At 44.8% G+C, this 15,020-nt stretch overlaps 1 protein-coding gene across 13 annotated transcripts in view; it reads right to left on the bottom strand.

Annotated features, from left to right (window-relative positions):
- DAB1 (DAB adaptor protein 1) overlaps positions 1–15,020 on the bottom strand; it is a 1,119,086-nt gene that overhangs the window by 101,735 nt on the left and 1,002,331 nt on the right. The gene's annotated exons all lie outside the window — the stretch shown is intronic.

Below are 15,020 nucleotides of genomic sequence, written 5' to 3'. Positions count from 1 at the left end.
TTACTGCTTCCCTCATCAAATGGGCCATGGGGATGGGGGCAAGGCCCGAGATTATAAAAGTTACTCTGTGACACAGGAAGCATAATTCCAAACTCCATGTTGAGGCTGACCTCGAGGTTAGTTTGCGCACGGACACTTTTACAAGCCTGAGCTCTTGGTAAGGTGGCCACACGTGTCCATTCATTTATTGCTTGTTTATAGGGCATCTGTTCCGTCCAAGGGTCTGTGCGCTGCTAGCGTTGAAAAAAAAAAAAAAAATGAATGAGACCAGTCCCTGCCACCATTTCCAAATAAAAACTAGGCTAACATGTTCAAGGGAAACGAGTATTCTAATGGGACAACCTCTTCTAAATGTGGGCTCATCTTGGAGAACTGCATCTATCAGCAACCCCCTTCCAGTAGCATGCACCGCTGTCCTGAAGGAAACCAGGTGCCCTTCTCAGATCCATCACCAATGGGTGTTGTAACTCTGGCCTTAACTCTTTAGCCCCCTGCTGGCCTCTTTTTCCTTTTGTTTAAATTAAGGAGCTGAATTCATTCAGTAACAGCTAAGCTTCCTCCAGGTTCTGAAGTTCTACACCACGGTAGTGTCTTTATCTGCAGAGAAAATGACGATTTCACTCATTCACTCCAAACACGTCCTGAGCACTACTTCTGTTTCAGGGAGTGGGCTAGGCCAGGCAGATACAAAGGCTGGCGATACACAGTCCCTGCCCTCCAACCCGAGCCTAATAAAGGAGCATGAACAGCCGGCCCGGAGGCATGCGATAACTATAATGACAATGGTTAATTTGCATCTATTGAATGCTTACAATGAACTAAGTACTTTACGGATATTATTTCCTTTTCACCTCTGAACAACCCTACGCTACAGGCACTGTAGTGGGCCCACTTAGGGGTGAGGAGTTCTAGGGAGATCAAGCAGTTGCCTCAAATCACACCTTAGAAAGCTGGGACTCAACGTCTGCCCTAACTCCAGTGCCCTGGTCTCGAAGACGACGCTGTACCCCAGTCTTGACGAATGGGCAGGAATCTAGGCAACACAGAGAAGGAGATGCATAGGAGAAGAAAAAGGGAAGTGCAGATAAAGGGCGTGGGAGAAGGAAGCCCACTGGCTGGGGCTGTAGCCGTGGCAGGTGTCCGAGAGAGGAGCTGAGACGGGTGGGCTTTAGATGGGGGTGACGGGGAGAAATGGAATTGTGAGCAAGAGGAAGGAAAGGCTGGCCAATCTGAACCCTGAGCCCCCCTGGAACTGACAGCACAGTCCTTGTTACCCCACCAGGGCTGGGACACGGTCACCAGTGTGTCACCTGCATCATTTCTACCTGTGACTACAAGTCCCCACTGGTACCCATCCACCTGCAACGCTCTTCCCTCCTGTCCTCTCCTCATGCCTTCTTCTGCGGTTCAAGTCTGGCTGAAGTGTCCCCTTATCACACACCTGCCCTGGCCCCTCCTATCTGCTACCCCTGCCAGTCACTCCCTATCACAGTGCTCTCAGTTAAAAAAAAAAAAATCACAGTACTTACCACTATCTGAAATTATTGAATTGCCTGACTCTCCCAATAAAATAGAAGGTAATAAGGGCCATGGCCTCATCTGTCTTATTCACTCGGGGTTGAATCCTCAGTGCTTGTTCTAGGTGATCAATAAATAGTTGTCCAATAGAGAAATGACTGAATTGTCTCCACCTCGAATTTAGGAGGCACTTGTGGTGAGGCTGGATTAGATGATCAGGAGTCAAAAAACTTAAATTCTGCTCCAGGCTCTGGAACACTGCACACGTACAACCTCTACCTCTGAAACCTCAGTTTCAACATCTGCCAAGTATGCGTAGTAAAACTCCCATTAAACACTTAGGGATAAATTAAAAGCTTCCAGCACCTAAGAGTCTGTGATGTCATTACAACATTCTTGGTGTCGCACTTTCTTTTACTCTAGGGGCTCAGGTAGAAAGCAAAATTATCTGCTTAATTTCAGCACTCCTTTCTACCTGTCTGAAGTCGGCTTCCAGTCGAGGAGACAAAGCATAGAATAGTCTCAGGGACTTGTGTCAGTCAGAGGGCCAAAGATGTGCTTCAGAGGAAGGGCTGTGGTCACCCCCATTGTGAAGCTCCGGGCCAGACCATCCTGAGCCAGTCTACATCCACAAGGCTGCTTATCCAGGTCTCCTGTTGAAGCCCAGTGGGTGAACCATCACCAAGAGGGGGTGGTCCGACCGCTGGCCTAGTAGGTCCTAATGCGATCTTCCGCCTGAAAAATACCCCTGGGCTTTCAAAGAGCAATTATGAATGAAATTGCCAAGCAGACACAGAGGCAAGCTTGAAAAGATCTTTTTCAACAAGGAGGCTAATATGGTTCTTAAATTTCTTGTAAGCTCAAGGGACCAGTCAGACACAGGTCCTCCTGAGCTCCTGTGCCCACGAGAGCTCGCGGGCGAGCCACATGCCAAGTGCTCTACAACACACACCACCCGAAGAAGCCACGTGCACTTAGTGTAAGAAAATATACACACAGGACCAAAAAATCCGTTGTTTTGCTCACTCATTCATTCAGACAATTAGCAAACACTAGCTCAGCACCAATAATGGGCCAGGTACTGTGCCAGACAACAGGGTGCAAGGATGAAAAAATATGGTTTCAAAGCTGAAGAAAACCACATTCTAGGAAGGATCATAAATACACATTTGGTCAATTGTAATACATTTGTAGATGAATGCTTGAGACAGAAATGTGAAGAACTAGCGACAATATGAGATAGAATGAGAGTAGAGTCAATCACGGGCATGAAGAATGTGCCACCGTGGGAGAGGGAGGAGGAGGAGGGGAATGGATGGAGACTCACGGCCTGTCGGGCACCCAGGCTAGGTGACAGAGTTATTGAGAGCGGTGGGCTCTGGAGACATGTTTCATAGCCTAGCTCTGTCCCTTACTGCCTAGATGGGTAAGGCAAGTCACTTCACCATTTTTTGTCTCAGTTTTCACATGTGTCAAGTAAGTGCTAAATAAAAACTGTCCACTACTCTGCTATGGATAGGCTACCCCATTAATTCTCTGAAAAATCCTGTGAGGTAGGTAATATGAGCTCCATCTTACAGATGTGGTCACTGAGAATCAGAGAGTGTAAGTAACTTGACGGAAATCATGTGGTCATCAACTGGCATTTATCGTGTGTCTACTATGTGCAGGAACTGGGCTCCATGACTGACATTTATGACCACGTTCAATCCGCACAACCCCCTTATGATGGGACTACTATTACTCACCCTGCTTCTCAAAATGAAGAAACTGAGGTACAAAGCAGTAAACTTACCTTTCTCTTTTAAAGATTTATTTTAGAGGGAGAGGGAGTGCGCATGCGAGCAAGTATAGGGGGGGGGAGGGGCAGAGGATGAGGCGGGAAGAGAGACAGAAAAGCAGACTCATGCTGAGTGGGGAGCCCGATGTGAGGCTCGATCTCACCACCCTAAGATCATGACCTGAACCAAAATCAAGAGTTGGACGCTAAACCGACTGAGCCACCCAGGCGCCCCTAACCTTACCTTTTAGATCGGGGGTCTAGAATCTAGAGTAGGGGTCAGAAAACTTTTTCTACAGAGGACCAGACAGCTAATATTTTCAGCTTTGGGGGCCACATGGTCTCTGCTCTTAACTGTTCAATTCTGCCATAACAGTGGGAAAGCACCCATAGACGACGTGGAAACCAATCAGTGGGGTCGTGCTGCAGTGAACTTTTATTTATGGATAATGAAATTTATATTTCCTAGACTTTTTTACAGATCGTGAAATGTGATTTATTCTTTTAATTTTTTTTCAACCATTAAAAATTTTAAAAGTTCTTCTTAGCTTGTGATTGTACAAAAATAGGAGGTGGGCGGGTTCTGCCTACAGGCCACTGTCCTTTGCAGACTCTGGCTCTAGATCCGGGACGGGAGCCTCTTTGGTTCAATTTTAGAGCCTATTCTCTTCACCAATAGGCATATAACACAGATGCAAATCCAAACCTCTTGTGTTCCAGACAGAGCATAAAGATCTTTCTCATAAACGTGACCACTCGTGACGAGTATTTGAGGAGGAAGGCAAAGAATTCCAAATGCGCACACTCGGAGAGTGGATTTCAACTAGAGGCTGGAACACTTCCCTGATGCTTTTGGTGATGCCTCAGAGTCACTGTAAGGAGTAGTTTCTATGGAAACTGACCTGGTCTCCCTGCCTTGGTGATCCTCGTTTAAATTCCCTTCCCTGACCAAAATACAAATGTAGAGCTCAGGGCCACTTGCTGCGCTCTCATCTATCCTCCCAGCCATTTGATATTTGGGATTTCAGATACACCAACTCTATAGTTAGAATTTGTTAACAGACCACTACAGATATATAAGAAAATGGGATAATGTTTATGACGGTACATCTCTTTTATTCGGCTTGGATTCTTAATGAATGAAAATGGAATGCAGATGGTGCTCTTTTCTCCCTTGCTGTATCTTCTAGATCAGTCACTGTAATTGAGTAGATTCTTAAGAAACCTCCTTGGAAATGTACTGGAATCAACCGGAAAATCTTTTGCTTGCTCCTAAAGAGAAGCTCCATTTGTGTTTAAAAAAAGAAAAAAAAAAAAGCAAACCAGGATTGCAGGTCTGTAATCAGTTTTCAAATTACAGAAGATGTTGTCCTTTGTTGCGAAATGGGGCTCTGACAAGAAGTCAATCAGGTGTATTTGCTGCATCGATTAGCACTTCAAGAGTGGAGGGAGAGGGCGAGCCTTTACCCAGGGCCAGCTCTCCAGGGACTGGATAAGCTCCTACACTCAGAAGCATCCACTCCACTCAGATATTTTGCTCTGTTTACTCTCCCAAAGCAAGCAGAAGATTCACTGAGGTCCTCCATATTTGAGAAGAGACTGAGAACCCTTCTGCTGGGAGTGAGACTGAAATCAGACTGAGGTAAGTCAAAGCAGCAAGACCCAGTGGACACAATAAGGGCTTTTGAGTCTGGATCACCTGGGTTCCTGTTCGGGCTCTGCCACTTACTGAGTGCCATGTTGCAGAACTTCATTTTTTTTCATCTATGAAGTGTAAGTATAGGATTGCTTATTGGCAGAACTGCACGTGACAAATGCCTGGGAAGTACCTAATAGAGGAACATGTACAAAGTGGACAGCCAGCATCATCCTCAGCACACTCTAACGCCGGCACCACCCTGACCCCAACCTGCAGCTCACCCTCCTCACCTTGCCAGCTCCCAGAAGATGCTCAACAGTAACTAACACAGGAGAGAACTGCATCTACTGCAGAGCACAGATTATCAACCGCCAGTGGTTTGGAGAGTAGATTTCAGAGCAGACAGATGCAGAGTCCAGTCCTAGCACGGAGACTTACCAGTTATGCATCCTTGGCCAGTTTAATGCGATTAAGCTGCTGGTTTCTCATGTGTTAAATCACAGGGGTTTGGGGATCAGAAAGTACTTAGCATGGGGTTGACACAGGGTAGGTACTTAGTATGAGGGGGGCATTTTCATCCCAGCGCTGTCTGGCGGAACTTTCTATGAGGAAGGAAATGTTCTAGATCTTGACTATCCAATATGGTCAGATACAAGAAACGCCCCTCCTGTATGTCTCTTTTACTCCCACACTACAAGCCTCACAACACTTCTAGCACCAGATGTGTGATTGTTTTCCCCCGGCCAAGCAATTCTCCGTAACACTGGCTGAGTGTCCTACAATTTAATTCAATTCTGACTATTTACCTGGAGATAGCATCAGATCCCCCAGGTGAAGGGCTCAGTCCCAGAAGACTGCCCACTGACTTCAGATGCTGATAGCAAGTCTAGATTGTTACCTGTGCTTCCAATAACTGGCTACAAATCAGGGTCCCCATGACCCCTTCCTCAGGTTTAACCTACTAGAGCAGCTTACAGGACTTAGGAAAATAGTTTACTTATTATATCACTGGTTTATTATAAAAGTATGTAACCCGGAAACATCCAGATGGAAGAGATGCATAGAGCAAGGTATGTGGGAAGGGGTGCAGATTGCCATGCCCTCTCTGAGCAAGCCACTCTTCCTGAACCTCCACATGCTCACCAACCTGGAAGCTCTCCAAACCCTGTACGTTTTATGGAGGCTTCATCACATAGGCATGACTGATCATTAACTCAATCTCCAGTACCTCTCCCATTTCCATTGGTAGGAAAGGAGGGTGGGGCTGAAAGTTCCAAGCTCCTCATCATGGCATGGTCTTTCTGGTGACCAGCCCCCATCCTGAAGCTATCCAGGAGCCCGCCAAAAATTGTCTCATTAGCACAAAAGACACCCCATCATCCAGGAAATTCCAAGGGATTTGGAGCTCTGTGTCAGGAACCAGAGTCAAAGATCAAATATTAGAACAAAAGATGCTTCTAGTGTTCTTAATGCTTAGGAAATTACAAAGGTTTCGGGAGTGCTATGCCAGGAAGTGGGGGCAGAGAAATATCTATATCTACCTATCCATCTATATATGTGTGTGTGTGTGTGTGTGTGTGTGTGTGTGTGTGTGTGTTTTCTCTTATTTCATAGGTAGTCACTAGCCACATGTGGTCTTTGAGCACTTGAAATGTGCCTGGTATGACTGAGGAACTGAGCTCTTAAATTTTAACTAATTTAAATTTAAGTCTAAATAGCCACATGTGCTAAAGGTACTCTCTTGGACAGCACAGTCCTAGAAGGAGGACCTGAAGTTTCCTGGGTCTTCAGGAAGGAAAGACAGGTCTTTCAGTCAGGGTGGGGAGGAAAAACCACATTGGCTAGGGGTTTTCTCTGAGCTGGCCTCTTAAAAATGAATGGAGCCTGACTTGTGGAAAGCCTGGCCTTGCTTTGGGTGATGAGGGCATTTCCCAAAGGGCTATGGTGTTTGTAAGGAAGGGATCTGAATCTGGGCTGGGTTGGAGCCTCTCTTTAAAGAGCTTGATTATCAAGAGAAGGAGGGGACACCTCGATAGGCCATGGGGAGCTTTGTTCAGGAGGAAAAAGGTGGCATAGAAACAGCAGTTCCTGCCTCCGGAGCTCAGCTGTTCCATGGGGATTCTAGCTCTTTCCCCCTCATTCTGTCCATGATCTAACGTATCACGAACATGCCAAGGATATGTGCAACTACCGTTTCCACGGCTCAGCAGACTAGGTTCAAGAGCTGTTCAGGGACACGGTATCACCTGGGAGTGCTGGGCACTTGCACACAGGCAGCTCAGAAGACAGGCGGGACCCTCACAGGGTCCTTCAGTCACACTGTCTACATGAATGACATGCTTCTCTAGAAGCTATTCCAGGAATTGCCCTCATTTTACAAGTGGCCGAAGGGATGCCACTAGAAGCAGAGGGGACACCTCAGTGTCTCGCCCACTTACACAAGGATAAAGGGAGCCCAAGGATGAAAATGGTTTCTGGGGCCAATATTCTCTCCCATAGACCCAAGTGATGGTTACAAAGGGGGGTAAAAAAAAAAAGAAAAAAAAAAAGGATTACAGCCCAGTGCCTTTAATACCAGACTTGCCTTGAATCTACTAAAATACCTGTAATCTCTGAAATATACAGCAAGAAGAAGTAATTAGGTGGCTTTTTACAGCTCTCTATAACTGCTATGAATTAAAAGGCACACCATGGAGAGAATTCTTTTTATGTCCTGGCATATATCTTTTGGTACAAAACAGAACTAGCATTTATCCTGAATAGAGATCTTAGTTACTTCATCCCAGCACTGTGCAAACATTGTCCAGCAGACAGGAAAATGAGAGGCAAAGACAGCCATAGTTCTTGTAATTCATACCTGTGTGGAAAAAGCCCAGTGATTCCTGGCTTTGACTTCTGCTTCCTCTCTATTCTCCCTCTCCAATTAAGGAATGGAATAGGTGAGAAGATCCATGTGGCTGAGACAGCTGGAAATTGTGCAGCGAAAAGTAAGGGTTTCTCCCTGGGAAAATGTGCTGCATCTACAGAGGTGCCCTTTGGACTTGCAGGGACAAAGACGAGATACTCCTCTGCTTGGCCATCCCTGTCATAAAGATGGTAGCCAACGCTGGCAGAGTGTGCAGAGTTCCATTTTTAAACAAGCACTTGTATGAACATCATACTGAGGCCTGAGGACCACTCTGGGAAGCAGGTGGAGTCTTAAGATGATTATGCCAATCTCAGAGATGAAAAAAAAAAAAAAAATTGAGGCTCAGAGAGGGTCCCGGGCCCAAGATCATGCGGCTGGTCAGTTGCAGAGCTGCACCAGAAATTTATACCTGTGGTCCCTCGGTCCGCTCTCCTTCCACCTGTGCAGCTATTAATATTTTGCAGGGCCTGCTGCAGTTTCCAAGACACTTCTGACATGCACAGTCTAATTCAAATCCTCTGTGCCGCACAGGATAGATGAGTACTTACAAATTAAGAACACTGAGCTCCAGAACCTTTGTATCATCTGCCAAGGCCATGCGGCTCACAGGTAGAACCAGCACCGAACCTGTATGTTCCCCCCTGACTCTTCCCTGGTTCCAAGCCCTGGGTCTGTTTCTAAGCTGTTTTATTCGTGTCTTCACACTGAAGCTCTGTCTCCAATGTTGAAGTCTGCTTCCCTTCCAGTGCTAGTGACAAAAGCCTCACGAAGATGGCAGGATTCTCAAGATGGCTTAGGGCAAGGGGGATGAGAGGTCAGTCCTGCCATGTTCTCAGTGCATCACTCTGGGACCTGCAGCTCTGCTGGTCTGGTGGATCCGAAATGTAGGCTGAGGAGACAGCCTGCCACAATGGGGGAAATACTCAGCCAGTCAGAGAAAAAGTTGGCATTTATCTTGTGATCCAAGACACAGAAGAAAAGGCATACAGGCATAGAGGTAAAGGCCTCTATCCTGGATCGGACTCCTTCTCTAGCATTTTTTCCCAGCTAATGAGACCAGTCTAATTGCGAAATGGCTGTAGAAGAAAAATCTATGGCCATGGCTGAGGTCAGCAATGGTTAGTCATCAAGCAAACTCTCTAGTAAGAGTGTGGAGCTACTATAAAAATACCAGCAGATATTTAAGGGTGGGGGAGGTACAGAGATCATACTGCAAAAAAGAATGGAAGTCCAAAGGGGCCACATTAATTCACATTTGGACAAGACACAACATGTACTCAGGTACTAACAGATCCCAGGTGAAGGTGGAAGATTCTACCAAGGAAGGTTGCACCATTCCCTCCCTCAGCTTTGGACAGGCTTCGAGATGAGCAGGGCTGTAGAAAAGACAAAGCTCCCTTCTTCTAGGCTCAAAAGTCAGAACAAGGACCAATGTGTGATGTTAACATGGAAACCATGTAGCAGACAGGCAGCCAAGTATAGACTGAATTTAGACTCTGGGAACGGAAAAGACCCAGGTTCAACTCTTCCATCCTTTACCTTGGGCAAGCTTCTTCATCTCTCTGTGACTGGTTTCTTCATCTGTCAGGTGAAAATGCTAAGGTCAGCTCACGCTTTGGAGCACGTCTTGGGTGCCAGGCACTGTTCCAGGCACCTTGCGTGCATTACCTCATTTAATCATCTCAACAGCCCCATGAGGGTTGTGAGGGTTGTGAACGTGATTATCATTACTTCCATTTCCAAATGAATAACCTAGAACAACTTCTAGAGAAGTTAAATGGCACAGCCTAGAGGACACAGCTGGAAATACCTTCCACGTAGTCTGGTTTCGAAGATAATAGCTAGTACACATAGGGAGCTGGCAGGAAGGAGAAGCCCAGTAACTGATAGGTCAGCTGCGGCTGTCACTGTTACTATGGTAATGGCCGGCTACAACGTGTCCAACAAGGACGACTACTGAGCTTCTCGTTTCTTTGAATGCTGTATACAGCCCGGGTGGCTGCCGGTGGATCATTTGTCTTAACCGGACCAACATCCTTCCCAGCCTTTTGATTCTCTTAAACCGTTTACACACAGGGGCAGCCTCCTCCTAGACCTCTTCCAGCGCCAACATGTGGGCCAACACGTGCTTAATCCCAACAATGCAAGATTTATGACATTCCTTTGTTTGGGTTGATTCCAATGTGTCAGCAGATATGAACTGCAACGTAAAATAATTACACTCGAAAGTGAAACGCAGGCCTAAGGATTCTGGTTGGTTATTATTATTATTATTATTTTTTGAAGGCTAGCAGTTTCTGAAAGACTGGATTTATTTAGTGCCTCTCCCCACTCCTCTTGAGCACTTAGAGACCTCAGCATCTATCCTGGCTACCTTTATTACAGACTACTTTATCAATTAACCTGACAGTTATTCATACTATACATGAATGTACTTTATAGTTGTTACATGTTCTCCACAGACAAGGTAATAAAATGTATAATGCATCTTTCTTATCAGTAAATCCTAAAGGGTGGTACAAGCTAGGGACCCTTGAAGGGGAGGCTCTTAGAAGTGTGACAGAACTGAAGTAGCTTGAATTTATATATAAACAAATTAACGGAGTCTTTAATGCAGCACAAGAAGGGGGTTCCCACAAGGAAGATTAGCAATTAGGGCAGGAAGAGGCCCATTAAATCATCTTGTCCATCCCCAACCGTGAGGGATGTTCCCTCTAGCAAAACCCCCTTCCAGGTTAAATTACCGAAGAGACTGGGATTCTGGTACGGCCCTTGGGAAACAACCGATTGCTCAGTCAATCTTCTCATTCCAGTTCTTTTGGCTACATGGCAAGAGATTGGAAAAAGTAAAAAGCACATGAAAAGTGCCTGTATCCCAGGGAAGTCTTCTATAGGCTCTTTTTCTCCTCTTCCTCTTCTACCCTCTTTTCAGCCTTTCACAGTAATTTTTGATCGAAGACATGGCATTGCAGATTCATGTGTCTGTAACTACATTCTCTGGTCCTATCGACTGTGTGTAGACACTGATGGCAAATAAAGGCTGGCACGAAGGGAAGGATGGTTTTGGACTGGGGTCGACAGCATCTGGGTCTCAGTCCTGACATGGACGGCTACGAGCTGTGTGGTCCTAGTAAGGTCAGTACTGCCCTCTGAGGTTTCCTATCTATGTGATTAGGGTATGTTAGTCTGATATGATAATAATAGACAACTTCTACATTTATTCACTCATTCAATTTTTTAAAAAAGATTTATTTACTTGACAGAGCGCGAGCAGGGAGAGGGGCAGAGGGAGAGAAGCAGACTCCCCATTGAGCACGGAGCCCCATGCGGGACTCCATCCCATGACCCTGAGATCATGACCTGAGCAGAAACTAAGACTCAGATGCTCAATCAACTGAGCCACTCAGGCGCCCCTCATTCAACTTTTTTTAAGCGAGTACCTGCAATCTATGAGGTGTGGGCTTAGTACTGAGAACACAATGATGAAAACCATGGCCTCTGCTCTCAAGGGAACATAAGGTATCAGAAGGCATACTATCACAACACACCCAACTATAACATATTTTTTTATTGTGATAAAAAATACATAACATAAAAATTACCATTTGAACCCATTTTTAAGTGTACTGGTCAGTGGCATTAAGGACATTTATACTGTTGTACTTTTTCATCGTCCCCAACTGAAACTCTGTACTTAATTTTTTTTAAGATTTCATTCATTTATTTGAGAGAGCATGAGCAGGGGGAGGGGTAGAGGGAGAGGAGAAGAAGGCTCCCCGCTGAGCAGGGAGCCTGACGTGGGGCCCGATTCCAAGACCCCGGGATCATGACCTGAGTCGAAGGCAGACGCTTAACTGACTGAGCCACCCAGGTGCCCTGAAACTCTGTACTTATTGACATGAGCTCCCCATCCCCCACCCCAGCCCCTGACAACCACCATGCTATTTGCTCTATGAATGTGACTACTCTAGGAACCTCATATAAGAGGAATTACATAGTATTTGTCCTTTTGTGACTGGCTTATTTCACTTGGCATATTATCTTCAAGGTTCATCCACTTCATAGCTTGTGTCAGAATCTCCTTCCCTTTTTAAGACTGAATAACATTCCACTGTATGGATAGGACATATTTTTTTTAACCATTCATTCATTGATGGACACTTGGGCTTTTTCTACCTTTTGTAAAACACATTTTAGGAATTATTACCAGTGGCTGATGCCTGAAAGTACAGACAAATGTTATCCAGCCTAGTTGGTAGGTTATGGAGACATTTCTGAAGAAAAGGCACCTGAGTTGGAGAGGCCTACAGGATAAACTAGAGCCAGCGAAATAAAGGAAGGGGCAAACAGTGAGTGGGTTGAGGGGAGGCAGGGGAAGAAAGTTCTAGGCAGAAAAACACAATAAAACCAAAACACACTTCATGCAAAGGCCAAGAAAGACAGGCACAGTATGAATGGACAGTGGTTCCCCCTTTGGTTAGGGGAGTCAGCGGGACACCAGGCTGAGCGGGGTTTATTCCCCACCAATGATCGCTTCTGTGTTGCTGGTCTCTGCTGAGTATCTCTATATTATATCTCTATTTCACCAACATTCTCAGTATGGATCGATTAAATACCATCTGCTCGCTTAAGTAGAATGATACTGTTTGCTTTCTTTTTCAGGGCATTAATACAGAAGCACACGTATACGAACGTGAAATGAGGCGACCACACCGTGACCTTATCACCCTGTCATGTAACTGGTTGTTTCCTCGGCTGCTAGATCATGAGTCCTGTGGAGGAAGGGGGTTTCTCTGATCCATCTTGGTATCCCAGTGCCTGGGACACAGTGCGTTTGTGGTAAATGTTTGATAGAAGAATTTAATTTTTAGAGTTGAGGATATCAGGAAAAGAAAAACAAAGGACTCCTCCAAGGTGTTGATGGAAGCTCTCTGGTTTTTAAGGATGGAATTTTATACACGATGGAATGGTTAACTTTAACTGTCCCAATGATACTCACATCGTTCCATAAAAAGAGATAAAAGCAAAGGCAGTTTGTGCAGAGAGTTCTCTGAGGTTAGAGAAATGGCCCCAAGAGGTATAAGGCACATTCAGTTCTCTAGAAAACCTTATCTGAATGGCAGGAATATAAGCACTGTGGGCAGGAAACCAAACTGATGAGCGCCATGGGGGTACTGGAGCCATCCTGAAGGAAGCCGAAGGAAAAATCTCATTGTTTCAGATCCCACTAATTCTGAATTTGGACAGACCTAGGCTGCATTCCTTAGCTCCATAAACCTGTTCTCCATAAATTATACAAATTATTAGAATGAAGAACACTAAAGGAGAGTTTATTCAGTCATAAACATTTGCTGAATGCCAACTTTATTCCTCTCTTGGAACAAAAATAATGCATGTCATCAAGGAGCACTCATTTGTAAAGAGCTTTAACATGCATTCACCTTCTCTGAATTATTGCAACAGACTTCTGAAGAAGGCCAAAGTCATCCCCATCTCCATCTCAGGATGGAGGACACTTAGGCTCAGAGTGGTGAAATGACTTGCCCAAGGCTGGAGAGCTTTATGGGTAGGGATGAATATATACATATATTTTATTCTGCTTGAAAGTCAAAGATCAGAAATCTTAAATTATAATTGTGAAGACTCTCAAGTTTTCTCCTTTTGGTGACATTTATGCATAGATGGTGAATTGATAATATTGCCCTCCCATAGGCCAGAGAAAGTGTAGGACCAAGGGCATAATTGTGGTCCAGATAGTTAACAGCTTGAGAATTGATAAGCCAACCCCATAAGAAATCCAATTTGAACCAAGTCTCAAGGCCTTTTGGCATCATTCAAATCTGCCGGTAAAGCCAAAGAACCGTTAGTCTCATTAGTATAAAACAGTCTCTGCAATTACACTGCTGCCCTATGATGACTATTCTGAATGGGTAATGAAATCAAGACAGGGGTATTACATCTTAAGTTTAATACCAAAAAGCTTAAAAATTTCTATTTTAAAATAAATGGGCGCCTGGGTGGCTCAGTCGGTTAGGCGTCTGCCTTCTGCTCAGAGGTCATGATCCCAGGGTCCTGGGATTGAGCCCCGCGTTGGGCTCCCTGCTCAGTGGGGAGTCTGCTTCTCCCTCTCCCTCTGCTCCCTGCTCGTGCTCTCCTTCTCTCTCTCAAATAAATAGATTTTAAAAACTTAAAAAAATAAAATAAATGGTAACATGCTCAAAACATGTAGTGAAACGGTATTTGTACATCTGGTAGTACAATTTTCCAGAACATAATTTGACCAAAAAAAAAATCAAAGCTTTAAAAATATACATACATGTTGAACCTGTGATTCTGATATTTAACTAAAGGAAATCATCACAGATGTATATAAAAAGACAAACCCAAAGATGCGGATACTAACAAGATGGTGCTTATTAAATTATGTTGCACACATATGCTAGAATGCTTTCCAGTGACTGAGAATGTTAGAGAAATATTTAATGAAAGAGAAGATGTAGAGAAGCAAAAACGGAGGTTACAAAAAAGCAGCATGTACAGGATAATTTTGGTTTTGAAAAAATAAGTCGTATTTGCGTAAAGAAGACTGGCAGTACAGACACCAAAATCTTGCCTGGGTTTGTTTCTAAGTGGTGGCGCTACAGATAATTTCTATTTTCTTCTCTGCAGCTTTTCTATGTTTCTTAAATTTTCTACAATAAATATATAAATATATGTTTTTGTAAGTAGAAGAGGCATTAGATGCAAGTAAGGACCAGGCCCTGCCAACTATCGGGTGTGACTTTGTGCATACGTGCACGTGGGTGAAATGTATCAGACTTCACGGTCACCAGGTGATGCATCTGCACACCTCCGAGTCTCAGACACTCTCCTCGGACCCATTTATGGAGAACATGAAGTACCTTCCCTCCCCAGGTGCGGCTGTGCATGTCTTGAGTTTAGACAATTGCCAGTGCCATCTGTAGCTTCAAATTGTTTTAAATATATCATTCCAAAATAGTCTGTGCATCTCTTAGACATCATGAAAAACTCAGACCTCCATCTCCAGAGGTACAGGCATTTTGTATTTAAATATCGAGGCCATGCTTCCCTGGTAATTTCTTGCAGATCCGCAACCTCCTGATTTTCCAAATAGTCTAAGAAAGTCAAATCCGTTCCGGCAGGCGAATCCCTGA

This window comes from Phoca vitulina, unplaced genomic scaffold (genome assembly GCF_004348235.1).
Source record: "Phoca vitulina isolate PV1807 unplaced genomic scaffold, GSC_HSeal_1.0 scaffold2, whole genome shotgun sequence".
Classification (NCBI taxonomy): domain Eukaryota; kingdom Metazoa; phylum Chordata; class Mammalia; order Carnivora; family Phocidae; genus Phoca; species Phoca vitulina.
Note: the sequence above shows the minus strand (reverse complement) of the source record. Positions and strands in the feature narration are given on the sequence as shown.